The following is a 27,395-nucleotide window of genomic DNA, read 5'->3' on the forward strand; positions in this document are numbered from 1 at the left end:
CAGAGACACACAAACACACACACGCACATTTTATAGACTCAATTTCAACTCATCCCTTAGATTGGAAAATATAAAATCACTCTAACAACACCCTACAGGGTTGGGACAGACACAGAAACAGACATAAGTCACCTGCACATGTGATGTAGGCTTCCTCCTTTGGAAAGCATGAGTTGTAATTTCAAGGGTCAGAAGGACAGTGCCAGAGAGAGGTGTCAGTTTTCCAACACAGGATTCCATCCACCCACCGGGGTCTAGAACCTTCCCTAAGAGCAAGAGAAGAGCTGACGGTTCCACTGTCCCCACAGCCAAGCTGTCTACAGATCACGGACACAGTGATGTCGTCCATGGGGCTGCGGCAGACACTGACCCAGGTCCCGTTGTAGAAAACTTCCAGCCACCCAGCACACTGGTGGTCTCGCTCACCATCCTGAGGGCCAGAAACTCTGGTTGAAATAGGAGGAGACAGGACACAGTGAGCACTCCACTCAGTGCTCTGGGTTTTCCTCTCCTCAAGAAGCTGTGGCCATAAATTCCTAATCCTGCTGGGGAGGAGATACCCACTAGGTGACAAGACTGAAGATAAGATTTGTCTCCAGTTCAACTGACTTTATCCCTTATCTTTCTACTTCTACTACTATGATGTAGTGGATACGAACAAAGAGGAAGACCAACCTGGACTTCTATAGGGAGGGGAGCTGAATCATGCTTCCTGACAAAATCTCTAAAAGAGTATGTGAAAGGGAAGTGATGTGGATATTGGAGAGATGGGCAGAATAATGAACCACAATTGTCTAGGTCCTAATCCCTGGAAGCTGTGAATGTTACCTTTCATTTCAAAACAGACTTAGCAGATATTTTTAAGACTAGAAACTTAGGACCTTGGGATTGTGATACTAGCCTACAACATTATGCATTAACCAAGTAAACCCAATGTAATCATATTCTTGGGCTTACCTGGTGGCTCAGATGGTAAAGAATCTGCTATAATGCAGGAACCCCAGGTTCAATTCCTGGGTCAGAAAGATCCCCTGGAGAAGGGAATGGCAACCCACCCCAGTATTCTTGCCTAGAGAACCCCATGGACAAGAGAACCCGGCGGGCTATAGTCCATGGGGTCACAAAGGGTCAGACATTACTGATAAATTCAACATGCATACACACAATCACATCCTTAGACCTACCATCTGCAAAACTGGAATTCTCTTCTTGACTGTGTTTAGAGGGAGATGAGACATGGAAGAAAGGTCAGAGGAGAAAATGTTGTCTGAAGAAGAAGAAAGAGGGCTCTGAGACAAGGAATGAGGCCACAATGAAGCCAGGAAAGGCTGAGACACGAGTCCTCCCCATACCCTCCAGGAGGAACTCACCCCTTGGACACTGGGATGTTGGCCCACAGAGACCCTCGTCAGACTCCTAGCTACAGAACTGAACAGAGTAAATCTGTGCTTTCATTACAAAGTCAACAGGATCTCCAGACTGTACTGCCACAGGGAACAGAGGAAAGAGCCCTGCTTTCACGTGGAAACTGTGAGAAACGGCTCTGCCAGGAAACACTGCTGGGAAGAAAGGACCAGAATCTCAGCTGCTGCAGGAGGAAGTGAAAGCATCCCCTCTTAACGTCTGCTGAAAAGACAGCCTCCATGGGAGGAAGCCTCCTACTCTGGTCCTTTCAGCATCTCTCCCTCAGGGCTCAGACCCCGATCTCCAGGGTTCCACCCTTCCCCCAGACTGTGGACAGTGTGCAGCGCAGACCTGAGCAGATGACCCCCGCGTCCTGCTTGTGTCTGCAGTTGTGCCGCCCCCAGCCTCGGGAAGGGCACCTCCACACGTGGGACTCCTTTCCTGTGCAGTTCAGGTCGTCCAGCCAGATGGGCCCTGATCCTGCCCCGAAGTGAGCAGACCTCGTGGCATTGAGGGCTTCTCCACAGCCCAGCTGCCTGCACACCACGCGGGCATCGTCCAGGTCCCAGCCGTCATCACAGATGGTGCCCCAGGAGCCCTGGTCAAGGATCTCCACTCTCCCGGCGCAGGGACCGCCCCCGTCCACCAGGCGGAGCTGTCTGCTGTCTGAGGAGAGAGAAATCGGACAATGGGGCCGTGATCTGGGGAATGAAAAGGTCTTCTGTCCTATGGGACCCTCACCTGAGCAGTAGGGGACGCTCTCCTCTGAAGCCGCAGAGCCTGCTACTTCAGACAGGGAGTCATTGCACTGGGGCAGCACCTGGGTCTGGTTTCCTGCAGAAACAGCAATGATCAGAGGGCTGGGAGGGCTGGAAGTTTTTAACATATCCACAAAATTTTTACTGTCATATCCACTGAGAATTCAGATGTATGTCTCCTTCTCTTGAAGCTCTTCTGGCCTTCGTGAATTTCTAGTAAGCAATAGAAGGGAGTGAAAGTAACATTGTTTGACTCTCAGCAGCAGGTCTGAAAACTCAGGCAGCTTCCTGTGTCATCACTTAGGACTTTGTTTTAAGGCAAGTCTGCCCTGTTGAGGCTCTGTCCTGCAGAGACTGTCACGTGCAGGTCCCAGGTCACTCAGTTCAACCCAGCTGCCAGGCTTGTTCATGAACCATCCTGGATCCCCAGCCCAGTTGTTTCCACAGATGATGTCAGCCCCAGCTGATACTGGGCTGCAACCTGCTAAGACTCCAAAACAAATACAAATCTGAGCACATCTGTAATTCTTTATGCAGGAAATTGTGAGAAAAGATTAAAAGGAGTTTTAAGCTGGTAAATTTTGAGGGAAATTCTGTTATGCAACAATAGTAACTAAACACGTAAAATATCACTAAAAATTTATGAAGGCAAATGAAGTGTTTGTATTGTTTTCAAAAGGACTTGTATATGCATATGCATAGCATCTTTATCCATAATAACTCAAATTTGGGGTGCCACCTAAAACTGGTGACATTGCTTTTGGAACAAAGTAACAGGCAGAAGCTAGATGGGGTGGAGGAGATTATTAGCAGAAACCTGATGGGCTTGGGCAATGCTGTCGATTAGGACTGAAAGGAAGTGAGGAAACACCACTGGGGCTGAAGGAAAAATGCATGGTGATCTGTATTATGCAGAATAAAATGGTTGCTTTAAGTCTAGATTTAAAACTAATTTTGTTTCATGGGAACAGTAACTGGAAAACACTCTCAGCCTCAGTAACTCAGTAGTGAAGCAGCAAAACCAATCACTAAATATTTAGAAGATGTGAATGGTGTGATTACAAAATAGAGTATGTCCTGCCAGGTCAGTAAACAAGAATGCCACAGCCATCAGCAATTTGGAGCCTCCAAATGTGAATCTCTGAGCCTGGAGGGCACCACGAAGGAAACCCCAAAAGAAGAACAATGCCTGTGATCCAGCAGCTGTCAGCTGCCTCGACTGCCTACAGTGAGCAGTGATCAGAGAACTAAGGATGTAATAAAATCAAGAAGCTGGATCCTGGCCCCAGATAGCTGAGATGCACATAAAAAGAATGAATTCAGTGAGCCTGGCTGCTTGCATCTTCCCATGTATAGAAGAGTGCTAAGTTATCTGATTTTCCTTAATTAACAATAATCTTTGATGTTCATACTATCCGCCTCCTTTGTTGCAGCTTCGATATAACCTGACTCCTTCCCCACTTCCTTGGAGCACTTTCTCAAGGCTGCTTGACATGCTGTCCCCCAGGCTCAAAGTCTTGAGAATTCCCACCAAATAGAACATAACTCTTAACTTCTAGGTTGTGACTATTTTTTAAGTTAACACATTTAATAAACATACATCTCAAAATTACAGAATACACCTTATTCCAAACACTTACAGGCCATTTATTAGGGCTTATCATATACAAAAAGTCGGATCCAAAAAAATTTTTAAGGGCTAAAATCATTTTTTAAAAAATATTTTTTTTACTAAAGTAGAATTAAGCTAAAAACAGAAGACAGATAGTAAAACCTTCTTTCCTGAGGTATAATTATTCACACAATAAAATATATTGAGCATCTTTTCATAAGTTTTGACAATCACATGTGCCAGTGTAACCACTACCACAATTAAAATTCAGAATATATAGGATTACCCCAAAAGTTCCTACATGCTTTTTGCAACCAATAAAAGCCCAACAAACGCAGACCCGGGCAAATACTGATCCATCTTCTATCACAGTGTTACCAAATCCAAGCTCACTCTGCTCACCACACAACAAAACAATGAATCCAAGAGATGAGCGGTTGAGGCAAGGAAGAGACTTTAATGGAGAAGACAGTTGAGGGGTGGATATAAGGTTAGCACCTCAAAATAACCATCTTGTCAGGGCCTGGTTGCCAGGTTCTTTTATGGATCAGAGATGAGGAAGAGATGAGGAAACAAAGTAAAAAGACTACTCAACCCTTGCAAATGTCCCCTAGAATGACTGTCCTCGGGCAGGGGAATGTATTAGTTTAATTTCCTTACAGTCCTTCAGTTCAGTTCAGTTTAGTCGATCAGTCATGTCCGACTCTTTGCGACCCCATGGACTGCAGCACGCTGGGCCTCCCTGTTCATCACCAACTCCTGGAGTTCACCCAAATTCATGTCCTTTTAATCGGTGATGACATCCAACCGTCTCATCTTCTGTCGACCCCTTCTTCTCGCACCTTCAATCTTTCTCAGCATCAGGGCCTTTTCCAATGAGTCAGTTCTTCACATCAGGTAGTCAAAGTATTGGAGTTTTAGCTTTAGCATCCGTCCTTCCAATGAATGTTCAGGACTGAGTTCCTTTAGGATGAACTTGTTGGATCTTTTGCAGTCCAAGGGACTCTCAAGAGTCTTCGCCAACACCACAGTTCAAAAGCATCAATTCTTCAGCACTCAGCTTTCTTTATAGTCCAACTCTCACATCCATACATGACTACTGGAAAAACTATAGCTTTGACTAGATGGACCTTTGTTGGCACAGTAACGTCTCTGTTTTTTTATATGCTCTCTAGGTTGGTCATAACTTTTCTTCCAAGGAGCAAGCAGCTTCTAATTTCATGGCTGCAGTCACCATCTGCAGTGATTTTGGAGCCCCCCAAATAAAGTCTGTCACTGTTTCCATTGTTTCCCCATCTATTTGCCATGAAGTGATGGGACCAGATGCCATGATGTTAGTTTTCTGAATGTTGAGCTTTAAGCCAACCTTTTCGCTCTCCTCTTTCACTTTCATCAAGAGGCTTTTTAGTTCCTCTTCACTTTCTGCCGTAAGGGTGGTGTCATCTGCATATCTGAGGTTATTGATATTTCTCCCGGCAATCTTGATCCCAGTTTGTGCTTCATCCAGCCCAGCGTTTCTTCACAGGTGGGCAATTCAGGTTATCTTCCTGAGGCAGGCCATCATGTAGGTTTACAATAAGAAAAAAGAGTTAAAGTCACAGAAGATTCAGTGTAAATTTAAAACTAGCCCTTCCAGGTTACAACAATAGATTAGTTGTGTTTTCTAGGATTTAATAAAATCATACAATAGGTAATCCCCTTCACGTGGCTTCTTTCAGTTAGCATGCACTGAGATTTTCTGTGTAGTTGGATTTATGAGTAGTTTATTCTTTGTATTGTTTAAATCCTTACATTGTTGAATATGCCATAATTTGTTTTCCATTCTTTCTCTAAAGAAAATTAGAGTGGTATTTTTTTTTTAAATAAAAATATTCTGACTTTTCTAGCTTAAATTTTTTATGGACATATCTTTTCATTCCTCTTGGGTAATAGAAATTTTGAGTAACATAAAGTTGTCTAAGAGCCGTTTTCTTATACATTATTATCATCAGTATATGATGGTTCTAGTGGATCAATATCCTTCTCCAAACTTGGAATTGTCAGTCTTCTTAACTCTAGCCATTCTAGTTTGTGAATTTATCTCTCATGTTTTAATTTGAATTTCCTTAATAACTAGAGATATTGATTATCTTTTCATTTATTTATTGGCTATTTGTATATCATCTTTGGGGAGTTGTCTTTCTTAATCTTTTGCCCACGTTTAAACTGGATATTTCTTATTTTTTTGTTATAAATTTTTCACTTACTCAGGATACAAGTCCTCTGTTAGATGTATTTATTGCAATTAATTTCCTGCTATCAGTTGAATGTCTTTTCATTTTCTTAATGTTTTCTTTCAAAAAGAAAAATATTTTAATTTTGATGAAAATCACTTCTCATTTTTTTAATTATTAATGCCTTACGTGCCTTAGGAAATGTTTGCCTTCTCCAGGATCATGGTAATTTTTCTTATATTTTCTCCTACACGTTTTATAATTGAATTTGATATGGGAATAGCCATTTATTGGAGCTACTTTGATGGATTGGGGGTTTTCTGCAGAGTGAAGATGGGAAGAATGGGACTTAACAATGTGAAATAAGGATAGCAGTTCATTTTCTCCCATTCAGATATTCAGTTAGCAGATTATTTTTTGAAGATATTATATTTTTCCTTTTGAAATATCTCTGTCTTTGTAGAATTTCAACTTATATATGATTTTGGATTTCTATTGCTAAAATTTTATGTTCTGTTGATCTATTTAGCTATCCTTATTCAATGACCACATTGCTCTGAATACGTTGCAGGAAACTTGAAGTTAGTTTGCTTCTATTTTTGCCCTTCTTTTTCAAAATTGTTTTGTCCATTCTAGTTCCTTCACATTTAAATATACAATTTAGAATTGAGTTATAAAGTTCTACAAAAATATTGCTTGGATTTTGATTAGGATTAGATTGATCATATAGATCAGCTGAAGAGAATTGACAACCCTCCTATGTTTTCAAATCCATGAACCTGGTATACATCTTTATTTTTTTAGATGCTCTGTGACTTTCAATGTAAAGTCCTTTAGATATTTTGTTAAGTTTCTTCCTACATATTTAACAGTCTTCATACTATGATAAAGGGAGTCGGATGACTGAGACGGTAAAGAGTCTGCCTGCAATGCGGGAGACATGGTTCAATCCCTGGGTTAGGAAGACACCCTGGAGAAGGAAATGGCAACCCACTCCAGTACTCTTGCCTGGAAAATCCCATGGACAGAGGATCCTGGTAGGTTACAGTCCATGGGGTCACAAAGAGTCAGACATGACTGAGTGACTTCACTTTTTTATACTATGTTAAGTGGAATTTTTCCAAATTTTCCCTATATTTTGCTACTGTAAAAAAATACCACTTATGTTTGCTTTATGCTTCATTAATCATTCATGAAGACAGTCTGTGTACATGGATAAACTCTATATAAGTCATCAATCTGTGGCCCTAAGAAATGTGAACAAGCTAGTCCTACATGTGACCAGTAGAGTTTCAAATTTTAAACAGCACGTTATATTCATTTAGTTATTCCACTTTATTCAATAATTTTTCTGCTACTTCTATGATTCTTCATCTTTGATATTTTTACAGTTTAATTATAGTGTTTCTGAGAGAAGGTCTTTTGCATTCGGTTTATAGGGTGACCTATTAGCTTTATCAACCTGAATTTTCAAGCATCTCCCCAAGTTAGAAAAGTTCACAGCTATTATTCATTTAAATACACTTTCTCCTACCCTCTCTCTCTCTTCTCCTAGACCCCCAATTATTTTAATAATATTTGTATGTCAGATGGAGACTGATGAATCACATAGGATATCTTTCTTATTTTTTACTCATTCCATTGGTTCTCCACTGACATTATTTCAAAGGTTATATCCTGTAGCCAATGATTCTATCTTGAATTTGATCTACTCTGTTGTAGATGCTCTCTATTGCATTTTTTCCATTTAACTTATTAAATTCTTCAGCACCAGAATTTCTATTTCATTCTTTTTATAACTTGTCTTTATTGAATTTCTCATTTTGTTCATCTATTATTTCCCTGACTTAATTGAATTGTCTTTCTGTCTTTTCTTGTAGTTCATTCAGTTTCCTCAAAACAGCTGTGTTGGATTCTTTAGGAGCTAGATTACAAAGTTTTATGTCATTGACATGTGTATCTTTGTCAGTTTTGCAAATTGATGACATTTTTCCTTGATTCTTCAAGTTCCTTGCAATTTTGCCCTGCTGCTTTTGCTTTAGATGTAGAAGACACCCCATCAACTCTTTACTAATTACCTTAAGGGAGTGTGTACTCTTCTCTGACCTTATATAGACTCACTTGCTCTACATTTCTTGTTCCTTCTTGTAACAGAAACAAGCTTTTATGCCTTCTCTGGTGCTTATAACTCACCAGGCAGTTGCAAACCTCTCTTCTGTTTTGCAGAATGTTGTGCTACATCTCAAGTCTGTGGTTACCTCTTTGTCCACAGACCCTAGTCTATTTTTTCGAGATCACTCCATTTACTGGAGTTTGCTCTCATTTCTACACTTGGGAACATACAAAAGCAGCTGTCAGAACGGTGACAGTAAGTATGAGTTTAGTACTCAGGGAATTGTAGTATCCTAGTATCCTGCCACCTAGGCCTAGGGAGGGAGAATTTTGTTGACATTCTCCTAGAGGCTTATGGATGGGCTGCCTGCTTAAGTCCTGAGCATAGTCAGTGTGAGTTGCATCCCTTTTACTCTGTTGGACATTTCTAATGACCTTTCATGTTTCCTCTCTCCCCACAGTCAAGGAGGTTCAACCCCAGAACTCTGGGTTTTGCTGGAGAGAAATTGGTTTCCCCGGCAGTGTTGAGTGGGCACTAGCTCACTGTTCTCCTTTTCCCCCATTGGAGAGGCCCCACTGGATAGTTCAAATTTATGCTGTGTCACCTTAGAGTGAGGGGCAGCACTGGCAAAATTCTTTAATCCTCTCCAATCATTCAAACTTTTATTTTGGCTTCAACAGAGTACTGAAATCTCCCCTCAGGAATCCTGGACTTCTAACAATTTTCCTAGGTGTCTGACCAAGTCAGCACTCACCAGGTTTTTCCAGATTTTGCAACACCATAGCCCAGGGGATTGGGACAGGTTCACTAGCTTCTGCTGAGTCCAGTCTGTGCCAACATCTATCTGCCTATTACTGGATGCCCAGGTGAGTGATCATCCTCATATTGGATCCCACAACTTTCGCAGAAGCTCTTTTAATCATGGATGTATGGTTAATTACTTGCTATAAAGAGAAGCAAATAGGAGGGATATCTTATACCACCGTGATGCTGACATCATTTCCTCTTTACCAAGACTTAAACATTTAGCTAAAGTGAAAATTCTTTGAATAGTACCAGTTTAAATGACACAAGAACCAACAGAAAATCTGAATAATTCTGATTTATTAAAAAATACAGAATTTGTATTTAAATTTTCCTACTATGAAACCAAAAGAAAACAACTTCAGGTTCAGATGTATTTCAGAAAAAAAAACAGTTAATAATAACTTGTGAAATCAGAATTTCCTGAATTTGAATAATGTCTTTGTACTTAGGAAATACATGCTGAGATATCTGGTAAAGGAATCTGATGGGTATGGTAATTCTCATATGGTTCAGCAGGGGGAAAAAAACCCTGACTAGGTATATACTTATTTCTTATACATCACTCTTCATGATTATACTTAAATAGCCATGTTTACTTAACAAATGTATTTCCCTTAATGTTTCTTGCCCCCGATCTGAAAAATGAATGAATAACAATGGAACCTGTATTTCATTGTGAAACTTCTAACATCTGAAGCCAGTTTTCCCCCACTCTCTGCTCTTGAAAACATTTCACTCCACGAGCATCCTAGGTACCAGTAGCCCTTCTCTCTCTTACCTGAGTAGATCACAGAGGCCATGTTTCCATGGGAACAGTCAGGACCACCCAGGGCAGTCACAGGGCATTTTCACAGGAAGGACTCCGCTGGAGTCCAGCCCCAGTGGGTCCAGGAGTACCCAAGGGATGAGTGGCATTGGTGGGGAAGAGGACAGACACACACAGAAGGTTGCGTGGAAGAAAAAGCTTTTTTATTTTTAGGACAGCTCAGGTTTTATGGAATGAACGTTACCTCCCCCTTAAGTCACCACATATTACATCAGATATTGGTTTCATGCTTCTGTCAATATTTTTCTTTCCCATGTTTTTCCCCTATGCATTCATCTGGAACATTTCCAATTACAGGGGTTTTTCTTAAATGTCCCGTACATTAGCCTTCTTGCCTCAATGGTCTAACATTTTCACTCTACCAAAAAAAATGTTCCACAAATTTCAGGTATAGTATGAATTCTTTAGATAATAAAACAATAGATGGGAAGGGCTACGCAAACATGTTTGACATTTCTGAGAATAGTACCATGTGAAAACTCTGACATTTTTCTTTACCTAAAATTACAAAGTCTACAGTGATTAACTATGAAGCAGCAAAACACCTCTATTGACAGTGAGGTAATGGCAGTGAAGCTGGTTGACATAAATCTTCTATTGAAACCCTATGTACCCAATTTCCTAACTCTACAAAAATACCCATAATCTTCTGTGTTGTTTAAAAAAGCGGAAACAATGGACAAGTAGCAGCAAGGAAATAGCAATAATGAAAACCCTCTCAACCAAGGAGCAAGTAAACAGAAGCAGTATATCTACTTCTAAATCTAAATGCCTCTACTCTTTTCTAATCTAGAACATTATAATCTTTTAAGCAGGCAGCCAAACTATGCCTGTGGCCTCTTCCTTTTTGACTTGATGTTTATGGTCGTGTCCTGAACCAGAGCAGTCATGAGCATTTCTAAATAGGCTTGGACTTTTCCAGGGAGGCCTTATTACTATATATTACATTTCCAAAAATTAATAAAAAGCCCAACAACAGTAAGACAGAAAGAGGAAAGAGACATACTGGGCCCCCGGGACAACCCCGAGGGGAAGAGCTGCCTTGCAGGTTCCTCTCTCATCCCGTGACCTTATCACAGTCTGGGTACATCCCAGGGATTCCCGAGGGGACATATCGGGCCCCCGGGGGCAGCCCGTGTGAGGAAGAGCTGTCTTGCAGGTTCCTCTCTCGTCCTGTGACTTTGTCATGGACTGGTCGCATCCCAGCGGCTCCCGACATCTCCCCATTTTTTATTTTTTAGAAGAGCAGAATGGAGTTCCAGAGAGACCTCTTTGATGCTCTTGGTCAGGATCCTAACAATGCAAGGAAGTAGAAGAAATAAAATTACAACTATAAAAATAGATGCCACAATTTCTAAGACAGATGACAGTAGATTGTTGTGAGAGAGGAAATCTGAAAGGCTAGTAAAGAAGTCATTGGCACAGTTTGAGTGGCGGAAAAGTCAGGGTGAGATTGGCCTATGTCTTTGATTTTTTGATGGAGTTTGGTTAAATTTATACTAGTATCAGAACTGTTCTAAATCTCGACAATGTGATTGTGAACTTGGTCCCAAGAATATGAAGAATCATTAAGTTTTAAAGGAGTAACACAAATCTATCTATATTTTGCATGACATTTAAGAGACAAATGGACACGTAAAGCCTGAACCTCAGTTTTTATATGTAATACAGCTTTCTTTAAAAGCATCTACTTTAGCTTTTAACTTTTTATCAATAGTTTTTTGAGTAGCAAGAGTAAGTGAAACATTTATAGACAAATCATTAACATGCTGAGCAGTATGCACTTGCTGTGAAAGTGAAACTGTGGCAACAGTAACTGAAGCTATAGAGGCTATCAATGCAGAGATCCCTAAAATCAACAGTCTTATCACCCTACGAGGTTTAAGCAAATTTTTTACTTGCTGTAGAACTAGCAATCTATAATTATCATACCAAATATCCATAATATTGACTGGTATCATAAGATAAGGAGGTCTTTTAAGAATAACAAAGGCTTGAATATTAAAAGAAGTTATACAGGTAAACAGTATGCATTGATCACAAGTAACTATTGTAGGTCTTCTAGTGTAATTAGGATATATTTGCAGTTTGTTGGAGTCATTAGTATACAAAGCATAAGGTGATGGTAAACAAGCCTGAATATGGTATAATATAGTTTTATTGAGCCGAGTTGAAAGTATAGAGCTGGCTGTTGCCACAGCTCTCTATAAGTCAGGCTGTCAATGTACATGTCCGTCCATCTTATGTTAACATAGGAGGGAATAAGGCATTGTGGTGCCATCTAGAGGCAGTCACTGGCCAGGGCACCGTTGAATTTTTTCAATTTATAAATCCGTTGGTGTAATTTTTAATAGTTTTAGGATCAAATTTAGGATTTGGATTATTCTAATCATTTATTGCAACATTTTTACCTCCAGCAATTTTATAATCAATGTAAGAATCATAAGTACACAATTTTCATGGTGGGTACCCTATATCATAATTAATTGTATTCCACACTTTATCAGATTTATTAAATGATTTAGATGGAGATCCTAAACACTTAGAATAAGGTGGTGGACTGCCCAGGTTGGATGCATGAGACAAGTGCTCGGGCCTGGTGCACTGGGAAGACCCAGAAGGATCAGGTAGAGAGGGAGGTGGGAGGGGGGATTGGGATGGGGAATACATGTAAATCCATGGCTGATTCATGTCAATGTACGACAGAAACCACTACAATATTGTAAAGTAATTAGCCTCCAACTAATAAAAATAAATGAAAAAAAAAAAGAATAAGGTGGTGGAGCCTTGTCTTTAGTTTGAATATGAGGAGCTAAGATTTTCGGCAATTTCAAGAACATTGACCAAACATATCTGGTCTTTTGGCCATTTGTTGGTGAGTCAATTACAATTGCCTTTTTAGAGGCTCTCATACAGCCAACCTTGGACTGTGTAATCATCATTTTTTTAGTCTCATTGTGTGGAAAATTAAAGCAAATTGGTGGGTTGCTAGTTAACCCATAAAATGTAAAATTAAAATTAATTGGATATTTTCTTGTACGATAAGGAGAATAGGATCTTCCAAGCACTTTAGGCTTATTCAGAAGTTATCCTTATTGGCATTTTATCCCAAGTAACAACCTGTAAAACTGGTGGATCTGGAAAATAAGTCTAATAAGCATCATGAGAAAAGACCAATACTACCTGACATGAAAGTAGAGCCAAGATGGCAAGGAAGTGGTTTTCAGCAGTAACAGGAATCTTTCGAGATTTTATCATGTTTGTGGCAAGATGACAGAGACGCTTGACTTGGCCCCACGTTGGTCTATCGGCGCGTTGTGTGGCTTGAAAAGGTCGTCGATGCAGCCGTGGTCTTTTATGATGATGCTGAGATGACATTTCCGCGAGTGATAGGCGGGCCAACTGATCAATGGAAGGATCTTTAGGAGGTGGTGTAGATGCTGAGCTGGATGGAAGGGACGTCTCTTCAAGGGGATTCTTTGGCGGCGGTTGAGGGCATGGCGGTGGTGGCAATTTCTTTTTGGTCATCCGAGGCATCGGGGGCTGTTTATTTAATGGATTGTTGGACATGTCGAATTAATCTATCTGGAATCCACAAGGGAGAATCTGCATTCTGTGGAAAAACACAAGCATGGCCTCGACTGCTGGTTAATAATACGTTAGGTCCCCTCCATGTCGGGAAAGAAGGTCCTTTCAGCGCACCAGGGGTTTTGGGTTATTGTGTTTCGGATTCCAATGACGCAACATGACCTTATTACCTTGTAGATCAGTGTTGAGATTATTGAGCACGAACAGAGCATGCTGCAAAACATGAGGGGAGCTGCACTTAAATTCTCCTTCTTGAAATTTAGTAATTTGAATTTTTAAGGTTTGGTGAGCTCTTTTTAGTATAGCTTGTCTTTGAGGGTTATAGGGAATTCCTGTAGAGTGGGCAGTGTTAAATCTAGCACAGAAATCTTTAAATGGTTTGGAAGTATAAACAGGAGCTTTATCAGTTTTTAAAGCTTTAGGAATCCCTAAGTAAGAGAAGCAGATAAACAAATGCTGTACCACATCTTTGAAGGCCTCCCCCGTTTGGGCAGTAGCCACTGTGGCACAGTGTCTACAGTGACATGTACAAAGGGCAATTTACCAAAGACTGAATGTGAGTAACATCCATCTGCCACAATGCATTAGGGAGTAGGCCTCTCGGGTTAACTCCAAAGGTCAGAGAAGGCAGTGTTGTAGGGCAATGGGCGCAGGCCTGCACAATTTCTCCTGCATTGCCCTGCACAATTTCTCGTGCAGCCTCTCTAGGAATTTGGAATTGACATCTTAACACTGAGGCATTTTGATGATGCAATGCATGAGAATCTTTAGCTTTTTCTAAAGCTGTAGCAATGTAAGGTTTGGTAACAGCATCAGCAAGTTCATTATATACATGTAAGGGACCAGGTAATTTAGAGTGTGTGCGAATGTGCCCTACAAAAAATGACTCACTTTGGCTCCAACTCTGCTGCTGCAGTTCAGAGAGCAGCTGAAAAATAGTGGGTTTGTTTTCGGGCAGTACTGCAGTCTCGATATGGGGAAATAGTCTTACCACATATTGTGAATCAGAAAAGACGTTAAACTCATGATCTGCAAACATTGCAAAGGCAGCAATAACAGCCCTTAACTCTGCCTTTTGAGCAGAAGTTTTTCTTGTTAATATAACCTTATTAATATTTTTTGTAAGAATAGCTGCTTTTCCATTAGATGACCCATGTGTAAATGTATTACAAGTTGTTTGTAAAGGTTTATTTTTACAAAGCACTGGAAAGATAACTGGGTGCTTGGACATGAATTGTAATATGGGACTGGAAGGCATATGGTGCAATACCTGACCTGAATAGCTGCCTAAAGCTACCTGCCAATCTGTATTGAGGCCTATCAAAGAATACAATTGCTCTTTTGAGTATGGTACAGTAATCTCCTGTGGCTCCTGACCAAACAGTTCTGTGCTTCGTTTTCGTCCCTTAACAATCAAACCAGCCACAAGCCCAGGATATGGGGCCATGACCTTTTTAGCAGTTCCAAGCAAATGAATTCACTCTAGGGGTCCATTTTGCCAAAGCACTCCTGTGGGAGCCACTGCTGTGGAAGCAATATCAACTGCCAACCTTTAGCATAATTTCATCTGGGAATCTGAGACTATTGCAAAGCCTGTCTGACCTGGGCCAAGACCTCTTTTGCCTCAGGAGTTAGAGTTCTAGATGAAGAAGGATCAGCATTTCCTTGTAATATATTGAACAGAGGCTTTAATTCTGTAGCAGTTAATATTAAAAAAATGCCTGATCCAATTAATATCTCTCAATAATTTTTGGAAATCATTTAAAGTATTCAAGTGTTCAGTCCTCAGCTGTAAAGGCTGATGAGTGACTGTTTCTGAGTTTAAGAGTCTGCCTAAATAGGTTATTGGAAGATTAACTTGAATCTTTTCTGGAGCAATTTTAAGTCCCTCGCTCTGTAAAGTTTCCTCAAGTTTTTGTAGAGCTTCTTATAAAATGACTCTATCTGCATATGCCAAAAGTATATCATCCATATAATGTATCAAATAAACTTCAGGATATTGGCTTCTAACACTTTGAATTGCTTTATCCACAAACTTTTGACAAAGTGTAGGACTATTTTTCATTTCCTAAGGAAGTACTTTCCATTGATATCTCTGATAGGGCTGTTTAAAATTAGTTGAAGGTAGGCTAAATGCAAACCTCTTCCTATCCTGTACAGTCAAAGGGATGGTGAAAAAACAATCCTGCAAGTCTAGAACTTATCACATTGTACCCTTTGGGGACAGCAACTGGGGAAGGCAGTCCCAGTTTCAGAGCCCCATATCTTTCATGGTAGCATTTATTGCTCTAAGGTCCTGCAACAATCTCCATTTCCCAGATTTTTTTTTTATAACAAATACAGGGGTATTCCAAGGGCTATTAGAGAGTTCTATATGTCCTGCCTCAAGTTGTTCTTGTACTAAGGCTGTGGCTGCTGACAGTTTTTCTGATGTTAACAGCCATTGTTCAACCCATACTGGGGTTTCTGATTTCCAGGTAATGGGGTCAGCAGTACGAACAATGGCCTCCATTATAAATTTGGATATCTTAAGCCCAATCGTAGATTATTAACTTGTGGTTTTACAGGGTATAACCTGCCCTGCTGGGTTTTTTTTTTTTTTTTAACCCTTTTTGAGGATCATATTTCATTTGCAGCATTTGAGCTGATACTTTTTCATCTGGGCTATACAACAAAATTCCCATTTGGGCTAAAATGTCTCATCCCCATAATGTGAAGGGGAGAGAAGATACTACATAAGGCTGGAAGATACCCTGCTGACCTTCTTTTTCTTGCCAAGATATTTGTGAGCTTTTTACCACCGAAGGTGCTTTTCCTAGACCCACAAGTTCATTAGCCGTGGTTTTTGTGGGCCAAGAATTAGGCCAGTCTCTGCCAGCTATGCAGGAAATGTCTGCTCCAGTGTCTAGCAATCTTACCGCGTTTTTACCATTAACCTTTAATGTTTCCATAGGTCTTTTCTGGGTAATTTCTTGTACCCAGAATACAAGGTCACCAAAGCCAAATCCTTTGTTTCCCCTATCTGCCTGTATGGCTGTGGACCCCATAGAACTGTCAGGCGAGTGTATGCTCCTCGGTTCTTTGTCTCATCACAACAAAAATTTGGAGTGACAGACATTAAAGCCCCTTGGCGGGTCACAGCTCTCGGAGGACAGACCGTGTTACAGCTCTTAAATAAATCAGTGTTACAGCTCAGTGTTACAGCTCTGTTTATTTAAATAGCAGGAAAATCCATCTTCGAGGCATGAGGGCACGTTGACCCAAAGACGCGAAGAGAAGAGTGCCCCATCGCGTGGGAGAGAGAGAGAGAAGAGGGCTTTGGCTCCTCTTTTTATATGTTTCTCTGTCCCTGGGCCTGTCTTTTGTAAATTGGGCCAGCCAGGAGTGTTGTTTGTTTTACCTGAGGTTCTCACTCTGGTCCTCGGACCTTCCTTTGCTCTATTTTCACGGGCTTTCCCTTCCAGGTCTTTTAGCCACCACCATTCTGGACTCCTTTTCCCTATTCTAACTACCTAACATTCCCCCCTCAGGAGATGAGAGGCCCAATTCTTTGGGAATAGGGGCGTCGAGGTCTCTCTGGCTACTTCCTGCTGAACTGGGACGGCGAGGGGCATTGGGCCTCTCCCTCTTGCTAGTCTCAAGCCTCAGAGTCCTCGCGGTGTCCACCTAAGGGTGAGTGATATTTTCCATGGTCGGCTGTAGTTTTGTATCTTTGTTGAACTGGCACTGCATGTTGCAGCTTGACCTGGGCAGAGACAAGACAGGTTAGACAATTGACAGTACATGGAACAATCATAAGCAGCATCAATATGGCATAACAAGGACTAGTAAGGGTATTAGCCAATTTTAAATTTACATCACCAGGATGGCTCAAGTCTCTCCTTGTTCAGAGATCAGAAGATCTATCTCCTGTCTGTTTTGGAGTATTATTTCTGTCAAGCTGTGTTGGCTCTTTAGAGCTGTCTTGAGAAATCTTATCCCCAGAGACCAGATTTTGGGGTTGTTTATTAGAATGGCACTCATTTGTAGTTCTGAATAGGTATCTGAGATCTCCCAGGGGCTCACAGGTGTATTGAGTGTCTTCTTCTGTTTTCTTCCATGGCTTGACTCGTGAGTAGTGAATCCAGGAGCCATGTCCTGGTACCTTGACTGCTGTGGGAGTAGAAAGTATTACAGGGTAGGGGCCCTTCCATGTGGGCTGGACTTGAGCCTTTGGGGACCCATCTTTCCAGACTTTAATTAGTACTTGAGTCCCTGGAGCATATAGTGGTGACTCCTTGGAGTCTTTTGGGTCCTGGTTCATACCCCACAAGCGTATATCCTGTTAGAACTGCCCAATGGCCATGGTATAAGACTGGAGGGTCTGAATTTCTGGATCTAGGGAGAGGTCATTGACATAAACAAAAGGTCTCCCATATCGCATCTCATAAGAACTAAAACCAACCTGTTCCTTAGGGGCAATACGGGTACGGAGGAGAGCTATTGGTAAAGCCTCCTTCCATCCCAGGGAGGTCTCTTGGGTTATCTTTTTTATCGCTGATTTTAAGAATTGGTTGGCTCTTTCTACTTTTCCTGAAGACTGAGGCCTCCAGACACAATGGAGATAATAAGTAATGCCCAATGCTTTAGAGACTCCTTGGGTGATCTTAGAAGTAAATGATGTCCCATTGTCACTTTGTAATGACCTGGGCAGGCCAAATCTTGGAATGATTTCATGGAGTAGTTTTTTCACTACCTCGTCAGCCTTCTCAGTCTGGATGGGAAAGCCTTCAATCTATCCTGTGAATGTGTCATGATAAATACCTATCATGACTAATAGGTATTTATACCCTTGAGAAACTGGCATCTGGGTGAAGTCCATCTGCCAGTCCTCTCCTGGATAGGCCCCACGTCGTTGGACAGGCTGGGTCAGCTGGGGTCTTTGAGCTCCTTGGGGGTTGTTTAATTGCCAAGTGGGACAAGAGGAGACCACTTGTCTTATAGTTGTTTGGAAGCTTGTTCCTCTGAAAGACCTTTCTATTAATCTTTGGAAGGCCTTTTCTCCTAAATGAGAGGTGGCATGTAGGGAGTTAAGCAACTTTCATTGGAGGTTCCCAGGCAGAAAAAGGAGTCCCTCCTTTGGGAACAACCCCATATGATCTTCTTGAAAGTCCTAACTCTTAGCTTTAAGAGTCTCACCTTCAGTATATGAAGGAGTTTTTGGCAAATTAGTCTGTGGAACTAAGGTGGCAATCCCTATTAGGTCATGGTTCTGTAATGCTGCTCTCTTTGCTGCCTGATCGGCTGCTTGGTTCCCTCGTGCCACTTCTGTGCTCCCTTTTTGGTGTCCTTTACAGTGGGAGACTGAAACCTCAGTGAGCAGATGGACTGCCTCTAGGAGTCTAAGGATTTGATCACCATATTTGATTGGGGACCCTTGAGTAGTCAAGTGGCCCTTTTCTTTCCAAATAGCTGCATGTGCATGTAGCACCAGAAAGGCATACTTGGGGTCAGTGTAAATGGCTATTCTTTTTTTTTTTTTTTCCCCAGCTCTAAAGCTCGAGTCAGGGCTATAAGCTCAGCTAACTGGGCTGAAGTACCTGGTGGCAGAGGCTTAGTTGCTATGGTCTCAAAATTGGAGACTACTGAATATCCGGCTCTTCTTTTTCCATCCAAGACAAAGCTGCTTCCATCAGTGTACCAGATTTCCTCAGGATTGGTCAGAGGATCTTCTGACAATCCCTCTTGGGGTTTTGTCCAGTGGTCCAAGGTTTCTAGACAGGAGTGAAAGGGGAGAGAGCCCTCAGGGGTAGGCAGGAGGGTGGCTGGGTTAAGAACCTCACAAGGGGATATAGCGAGGCCTGGATTTTCCATCAGTACTACTTGATATCTGAGGATTCTTTGATCAGACATCCATAAATGGCCTCTCCCATTTAGGAGTTGTTTTACTTGGTGGCTGGTAAAAATAGTTAGTTTACCCCCAAAGGAGAGTTTTGATTGATTTGATTTTGAGCCGTTGTTTGATCCAAAGGAGAGTTTTAAAGCATCTTCTATCATGATTGCAATAGCTGCAAGATTTCGAAGGCAGGGGGGCCTGCCTTGGGTGGTTGGATCAAGTCTCTTGGATAAGTAAGCACAGGCTGGGGCTCAGATCCCAACCTTTCGGCTAACACTCCCAAGGCTATTCCCTCTCTTTCATGGACATAAAGTTGGAATGCTTTTTTTGGGTCTGGCAACCTCAAGGCAGGTGCCTGAATTAAGGCCTGTTTTAGTGTAGCCTCTGCCTCCTTTTGAGGAGTTCCCCACATCAGTGGGATTGAATCATCTCATCCCTTTAATCTTTTATGTAAGGGCTGAGCAATTAGACCATGGTTGGGTATCCAGATTCTACAGTACCCAGTTGGCCCCAGGAAAGCTCGCAATTGTTTTTGAGTCGTGGGGGAGGGCAACTGGAGGATTCCTTGTACCCGATCAGAGGACAGCCTCCTGGACCCATGTGTAATCTGAACTCCCAGGTAAGTGACCTTTTTCTCGACCATCTGTGCCTTAGCACGGGAGACTTTATAGCCCCTTTCTGCCAAAAAGTTTAGAACCTGAATTGCATGTTGTTGGGCACTTTTCTCATCTGGAGAGCAGATTAGTAGGTCATCTACATATTGTAATATTTTCCCATTAGGTCCCAGGTCCAGATCTAGGAGACCCCGGCTAAGGGCCTGTCCAAACAAGTGGGGGCTATCTCTGAACCCCTGAGGTCTTGGTGGGCTCATCCAGGAATCCCCTGGTCCCACACCTGGGGGTTGATTTTGTCCTCCCATAGTTTTTGGTCCCTCTCTATTGGAGAAGGACTTTAGTAGTTCTCTAGTAGTAACCAGAAGCTGTAGGGCCCTAGGGGCTGAAAAGCTTCCCATCACAAGGGTGGTCCCCAGTTTAGTGAGTATGTCTCTTCCCATTAAGGGAGTAGGACACTCAGGGACCAACAGAAACTGGTTCCATCCCACCAACAAAGAAGTGCTTGGGTGAATCTTTTAGTAGTTGCTTTTACTGTAGCACCCAAAATGGTAGAGGTTTGGGAGGAGAAGCCTCCGGAGTAGGACATCAAGACAGAGTAGGTAGCCCCTGTGTCAACCAAGAAATTCTCGGACCTACCTGCCACATCCAGTTGCACCCTTGGCTCCAGCCCCGTGATGGTTATCTGTGACAGGCGGGCTGGCTGCAGCGGGCCGCTTCAGTCCTCTTGAACCATCGTGAGGGAAGGCTTGGCGCTTGACCTTGAGGCTCTTGGGTCCCGAGGGCAGAGTGCTGCCCAGTGTCCCAGTTGATGGCATTTGTGGCAAGCCGTCCTAGGAGACTTGTCACGGTTAGGACACTCTTTGGCCCAATGCCCCGCCTGTCTACAGATTAGGCATTTGCCCCGTGCCTTGTCCTTCAAGGGCTCGGGGTGTGCCATAGGGCTTCCCTGGAGGGCGGCCAGTATCTGGGCATTCCTTGTCGCTTTCTTTCTCTCCCTCTCCTGGGCCTTGACCTCCTTCTCCTGTTCTGTTATAAAAGGTATTGGTGGCTGTCTGGATCATCTCACCTAAAGAAGCAGCAGAGTCCTGCTTCTGTAGCTGTTGTAACTTAATTCTGTTATCTGATGCACATAGGGACAGGAATTTGTCTTTTAAAATCACCTGTCCCTCGTAAGAGTCTAGGTCCAAATTGGTAAACTTTTGGAGGGCCTCTTTTAGCCTTTCTAGAAAGGCAATGGGGTTCTCATTCGGCTCCTGAATTATTGCTGAGCCCCGGGCATAGCTAATTACTTTTTGCTGAGCTGCTTTCAGTCCTGCCTTTACACAGATTAGAAAATGATCCCTTTCCCAGATGTACTCAGGGTTATTATAACTCCAGTTAGGATCGGAGGAGGGGACTGCAGTTTCCCCTACTGGGTATCTATCACTTGACATGTGAAGTCCTCTTGCATACCTCCAGGCTTCCTTTAAGACCCTAGTATGTTCAGGGTCAGATAAAGTTTGACTAAATATGACCTTGATGTCCTTCCACTTCAAGTCAAAGGCCAAGGTAATATGTTGGGAGGTATCTATATATTTGCCAGGGTCATCTGTATAGCTTCCCAGGTCTTGTTTGATCTGTCTTAGTTCTAAGAGGGAGAAGGGTTTATGGACTTGGGTTGGTCCGAATTCTCCTCCAGTTTCAACTAAGGGACATACTCGAGCTGGCTTTTGTGGAGGGGGTGCTCCCGGATATGGGGGCACGCTTGGATACAAGGAAGAAGCACCAGGCAACTCGGGAGCTGTGGGAGGTGAACCTTCATGGGGGGGGGGGGGTTCCTTCTCTTGGTTGCCTGTGCCTGACACCATTTGCCTAGTGGGCTCACTTTTAGGGCATACAACAATCCCATACTTAAGACAGAGTTCCTTCATATCTCTCAGTCTGAAGAAAATTTGGACATAGGGAATCTCTGTCCACTTCCCTTGTCTTTTGCAGAATAATTCTAATTGCAGGATGGTATTGTAATTTAAAGTCCCATCCTCAGGCCAGTGTTCCTCGTCCCCCAGTGGATACTGTGGCCACGCAGTGGCACAAAAGAATTTTAAATGACTCCTCCTCAGAGTTAGAGGATCGAACAGGTTCCAGTTATCAAGGATGCATCTCAAGGGCGTCTGCCGGGAAGTGGATTGGTTATTTCCCATCTGAAAGACAGTCATGACAGGGAGGAAAAGGAAAAGGAAAAAGACTAATAGGTTTTTCAAAGCTTATCCTACCCAGTACTGTGGCAACCTGAGAACCAGGCGTCCCCGGGTCAGGATGCAGATCTCCAGGCAGGATGAGGCGTGACAGCCTCCTAGAGATCAAATCCCTGGACAGGTAGAGGTGTGACAGCCTCCTGGGACCCTTGGGACTAGCGGATCCCCGAGCAGGTTGAGGTGTGACAACCTTTCAAGGACCAAATCCCTAGGCAGGTCAAGGCGTGATGACGTCCTGGGACCCCTGGGCTGGAGTTTGGGTGTCCCCAAGGTCTCCAGCGTGACCAGTGCTGGGTAGGACTAAGGGGTTGGATATTACACAGTTCTTCCCTCCCAAGGCCAGCTATTTTTTGGTTATCCCTCTAGAAGATTATAGAGGCAATATTGTGGGCCCGGATGGTGCTGAGGGAAGGAGCATGAAACCGGAGGGAAAGGGGGGCAGAGCACAACTTTTGAAAGAATGACATAGCACAAGGGCATAACATAAACCAATTAAAATCAATCAGGTCCAAGATGACAAGTCAAATTTGAGTAAACCTTAATCCCCAATCTGTAAGCCAAAAGACGCACCCAGAGGTGGCAGAACAGCTCCAAGGCACTGTCAAAACACAGAGGAGTGGGTGGTTCCCCAATGGCTGGTATGATCCTCCTGCTCATTATAAACTTCCATGCATATAAACTTCCATGCCTAAACTTAGGCCACATTCCATGGCCGTACCCTGTAGAATGGGCGCTTCTCTCTGAATCCTAGCAAATCCACCTCCCACTTATCCCTTTGTCTTTCACTGAATTTTTGCAATAAGACCTCAGAGCCTGAGCCAGGCATCCTGGGTTTTTGTCGGACTCGAGTCCCAGGAGAAAGAGCTGAAGGAAAAGAGGAAAAAGCAATGGGAAAAACATGCCAAGGAATCCCCTTCATAGCCTACTGGAAAATTTGCTAGATATCTGACCGGTGCTCACAGTTTCCATTGGCCTGATTCTTGGCACAGAGAAGAGTAGGGACAGAAGAACACCCACTGGCTTGGGTAACAGCTACTGGGGCCCAGCAGATAAAGTCTTTGGGACATACCGAAGGGTAGCCTCTCCAGAGTCCCTCAATTGCACCCACTGCCACGCGCCTGTTCGCGGGGGGTCCAAGGAAATGAGAAATGAGAGATCGTAAAGGAATTAAGATTTTGTTAGGCATGTCCCTCCAGCCATAGGAGCGAGGACCTCCTACCTTAACCGGAGGTCTTCTGGAATCAGACTGAGCCGCGTGGGCTTTCTGCTAAGTTCGTTTTTCACTGCCCTGGCTTCCAGCATGACGGGCCTTCCCCTGCGCTGGGTTTTCCTCGCATTCCGCTACCGCGCGGAGGTTGTTTCAGCCAGGTTAAACCCGAGTCACGGCACCATAGATGTCAGGCGAGTGTATGCTCCTCAGTTCTTTGTCTCATCACAACAAAAATTTGGAGAGATGGACATTAAAGCCCCTTGGCGGGTCACAGCTCTCGGAGGACAGACCATGTTATAGCTCTTAAATAAATCAGTGTTACAGCTCTATTTATTTAAATAGCAGGAAAATCCATCTTCGAGGGTGAGGGCACATCGACCCAAAGATGCAAAGAGAAGAACGCCCCATCGCGTGGGAGAGAGAGAGAGAAGAGGGCTTTGGCTCCTCTTTTTATATGTTTCTCTGTCCCTGGGCCTGTCTTATGTAAATTGGGCCAGCCAGGAGTGTTGTTTGTTTTACCTGAGGTTCCCACTCTGGTCCTCGGACCTTCCTTTGTTCTATTTTCGCAGGCTTTTCCCTTCCAGGTCTTTTAGCCACCGCCATTCTGGACTCCTTTTCCCTATTCTAACTACCTAGCAGAACAATAAGGCAAAAGTAATAATTCGGCAATTCTTTGATCTTTAAGAATTTGTTGTGTCTTAGTGGGGGGAGAAATCATTACCTGTATTTCTCCAGTATAATCTGAATCTATGATCCTGGGAATAACAGTAAGACCTTGAAGAGAGAGTGAACTCCATTCCAAAACAATTCCCATGACTCCTTCTGGAAGGGGTCCCTTAACCCCCGTTGGTATTCTAACCACGGGTGAATCAGGAGTTAATATTGTTGCGGCGGTGGAACGGAGGTCCAATCCTGCGCTCCCTGGGGTTGCTCGGCAGAGCTCTGAGATGTAACAAAGGGGATGAACGGGTTGAGAGAAGTTGCCCCTCTCATTGTCGGGGCCTGGGGCTGGCCCCGCAAGACGTTTCCCTGGTTCTGAACGGGATTTCCTCGTGAGGGTGCCAAACGGGTTCCATCTTTGTGGAATTTTGATTTACAAGCTTTTGCCCAGTGAAGTCCCTTTTGACAGCGAGGACAAAGAGTCTTTGGGAGAACAGTTTCAGGAGGAGCACCATTGGGTGGTGTCATGCCTTCTCCCGCAGATTTTTGAGGACAGTTTCTGCTGAAATGCCCACCTTTTCCACAGGAAAAGCATACCCCTCCTGGGGGCTTTGTGCCTCTGTTATGAGGTCTCACCATGTTCTGAACAACCTGAAGGAATGCTTCTCCCTTCAGGGCTGCTGCAATAGCTATCCCCCGCATCATAGCAGGGCTAACATCAGCACAAGCCCTAATGTAATCGGTGAGAGTTCCAGACTTTCTTATTGGTCTCAATATTGCCTGACATGTAGAATTTGCATTTTCAAAAGCCAGCTGACGAATAAGTATGTCTGCAGCTTCTTGATTAGAAATAACACGCCTAACTGAAAGCAAAAGTCGAGAGACAAAATCTTCATAAAGCTCTTCTGACCTTTGCTTAATGCCTGCCAAGAGAGAGGTGTGATCTGAGCCCTGCGACAGGCCTTTCCAGGCATTAAGAGCACACCCTGTTGCTTGTTCCAAGGCTTGTTTGTCTAATCTCATTTGATCCCTGGCACTATCATATTTTCCACTGCCAGTTAGCATGTCATATGTTATTGTTTTAATACCATGCCGTTTGTTAGCTGCACTTTGCTCTTTTGCCAAGTCCTCATACTCTGTTCTCCAAAGTAAGTATTGACTTCTTGTAAGACAAGTCTTAGCAACCACAGCCCAATCATAAGGTGTCATCCATCTGGCAGCGAGAGCATCTAACAGAGTTTGTGTATATGGAGCCTGGGGCCCATACATAGAGCAAGCCTGTTTCAATTCTTTTAATAACTTCATAGGCAAGGGCTCCCAGACTGGTTCATCCTCAAATTCATCAAACACTATTGGAGAGCATGCTGAAATAGTAGGATCTTCATCAGAATCCTTCAGCCTCCTATAAGGGTATGGTGCTCCATTACCAGCATATGGGGGAGCAGGAGGAGGTCTAAGTGGTCTAGGAGGTCTTGGACTGGATTTAGAAACCTCTGGCTTTAAAGAATTTTTAAGAGTGCATGGCCTAGGTTGAGGCTTTGCCACAGAAAAAGTCCAATCTCCCTCCTTATCATGATATCTAGCTGCAGCTTCCTCCAAATCTTCCTCCTCTTGAGGGCTCAATTGATCATCATCATTCAGGCATGCTGCAGCCATCATCTCCCTAAGTTCTTTGTAACCTTCTTGTTTGGAATCCAAATTATCTTTTTTAGTTGGAACGCATTCAACCTCTGGGGTAGGGTCAATTAAATCCCTAATTAAATTCCAGAGAGAAAAAGTTTCAGCTGGAATATCCTCAGGGTCATGATATGAATAATACTGTTGAAGTGTTTCTCCCACCTTATGCCAGGTATCCATGGTTACGGAGCCCTCTTCAGGAAACCAAGGGCATTGCTCTTGTACAAAAGAAAAGAATGATGACAAAGTAGGCTTTGCAACCTTAGTTCCCCTCTTCATTAATAAATGCTTAATTATATCAATAAATAACTGTCTTTCCTTAGATTCTCCGTTACCCATGTTCGGAAATCTCTAATAAATATCTCACTGTTCACCCGTCTCACCCTACCTATCTTATGCACAGGGGTCTGCAGCACCCTAGGTGAAGTCCTAGCCACCCCGAGAATGCAATATTAAGCAACTTACCCTTTGGGTCCCTGTCCAGGCACCACCTGCTGGAGTCCAGTCCCAGTGGGTCCAGGAGTACCCAAGGGATGAGTGGCGCCAGCAAGGAAGAGGACAGACACACATAGAAGGTTGTGTGGAAGAAAAAGCTTTTTTATTTTTAGGACAGCTCAGGTTTTATAGAATGAACGTTACCTCCCCCTTAAGTCACCACATATTACATCAGATATTGATTTCGTGCTTCTGTCAACATTTTTCTTTCCCATGTTTTTCCCCTATGCATTCATCTGGAACATTTCCGATTACAGGGGTTTTTCTTAAATGTCCCATACATTAGTCTTCTTGCCTCAATGGTCTAACATTTTCACTCTAACAAAAACAATGTTCCACAAATTTCAGGTATAGTATGAATTCTTTAGACAATAAAACAATACATGGGAAGGGTTACGCAAACATGTTTGACATTTCTGAGAATAGTACCATGTGAAAACTCTGATATTTTTCTTTACCTAAAATTACAAAGTCTACAGTGATTAACTATGAAGCAGCAAAACACCTCTATTGACAGTGAGGTAATGGCAGTGAAGCTGGTTGACATAAATCTTTTATTGAAATCCTATGTACCCAATTTCCTAACTCTACAAAAATACCCATAATCTTCCATGTTGCTTAAAAAAGGGGAAACAATGGACAAATAGCAGCAAGGAAATAGCAATAATGAAAACCCTCTCAACCAAGGAGCAAGTAAACTGAAGCAGTATATCTACTTCTAAATCTAAATGCCTCTACTCTTTTCTAATCTAGAACATTATAATCTTTTAAGCAGGCAGCCAAACTATGCCTGTGGCCTCTTCCTTTTTGACTTGATGTTTATGGTCGTGTCCTGAACCAGAGCAGTCATGAGCATTTCTAAATAGGCTTGGACTTTTCCAGGGAGGCCTTATTACTATATATTACATTTCCAAAAATTAATAAAAAGCCCAACAACAGTAAGACAGAAAGAGGAAAGAGACATACTGGGCCCCTGGGACAAACCCAAGGGGAAGAGCTGCCTTGCAGGTTCCTCTCTCGCCCCGTGACCTTGTCACGGACTGGCTGCATCCCAGCAGCTCCTGACAAGACGCATTCCCCAAGCAGTAAAATTGGGCTTTCCAGAGCTGATCATTTCCTTCTGCTCCTTTTGGGGTGGAGATGGCAACTCCACAACTGAGCTGACAGCAAATAACATTGGCATTGGCCCGACTCCAGTGGGAGGCACAAAGTGCTCTCCATCATCCAGAAATATTCATCTCCACTTGGCCCTCACACTGAGAGGTACCTTTTTCATGAGCTGAGCTTCTGTGTATGCTGGTTGGAAAAG

At 43.0% G+C, this 27,395-nt stretch overlaps 1 pseudogene; it reads right to left on the reverse strand.

The window, feature by feature from the left end:
* The window catches only part of LOC136168512 (antigen WC1.1-like), a 52,994-nt pseudogene that overhangs the window by 5,380 nt on the left and 20,219 nt on the right, over positions 1 to 27,395 (reverse strand).

Source organism: Muntiacus reevesi, chromosome 1 (assembly GCF_963930625.1).
Source record: "Muntiacus reevesi chromosome 1, mMunRee1.1, whole genome shotgun sequence".
In the NCBI taxonomy this organism is placed as follows: Eukaryota; Metazoa; Chordata; class Mammalia; order Artiodactyla; family Cervidae; genus Muntiacus; species Muntiacus reevesi.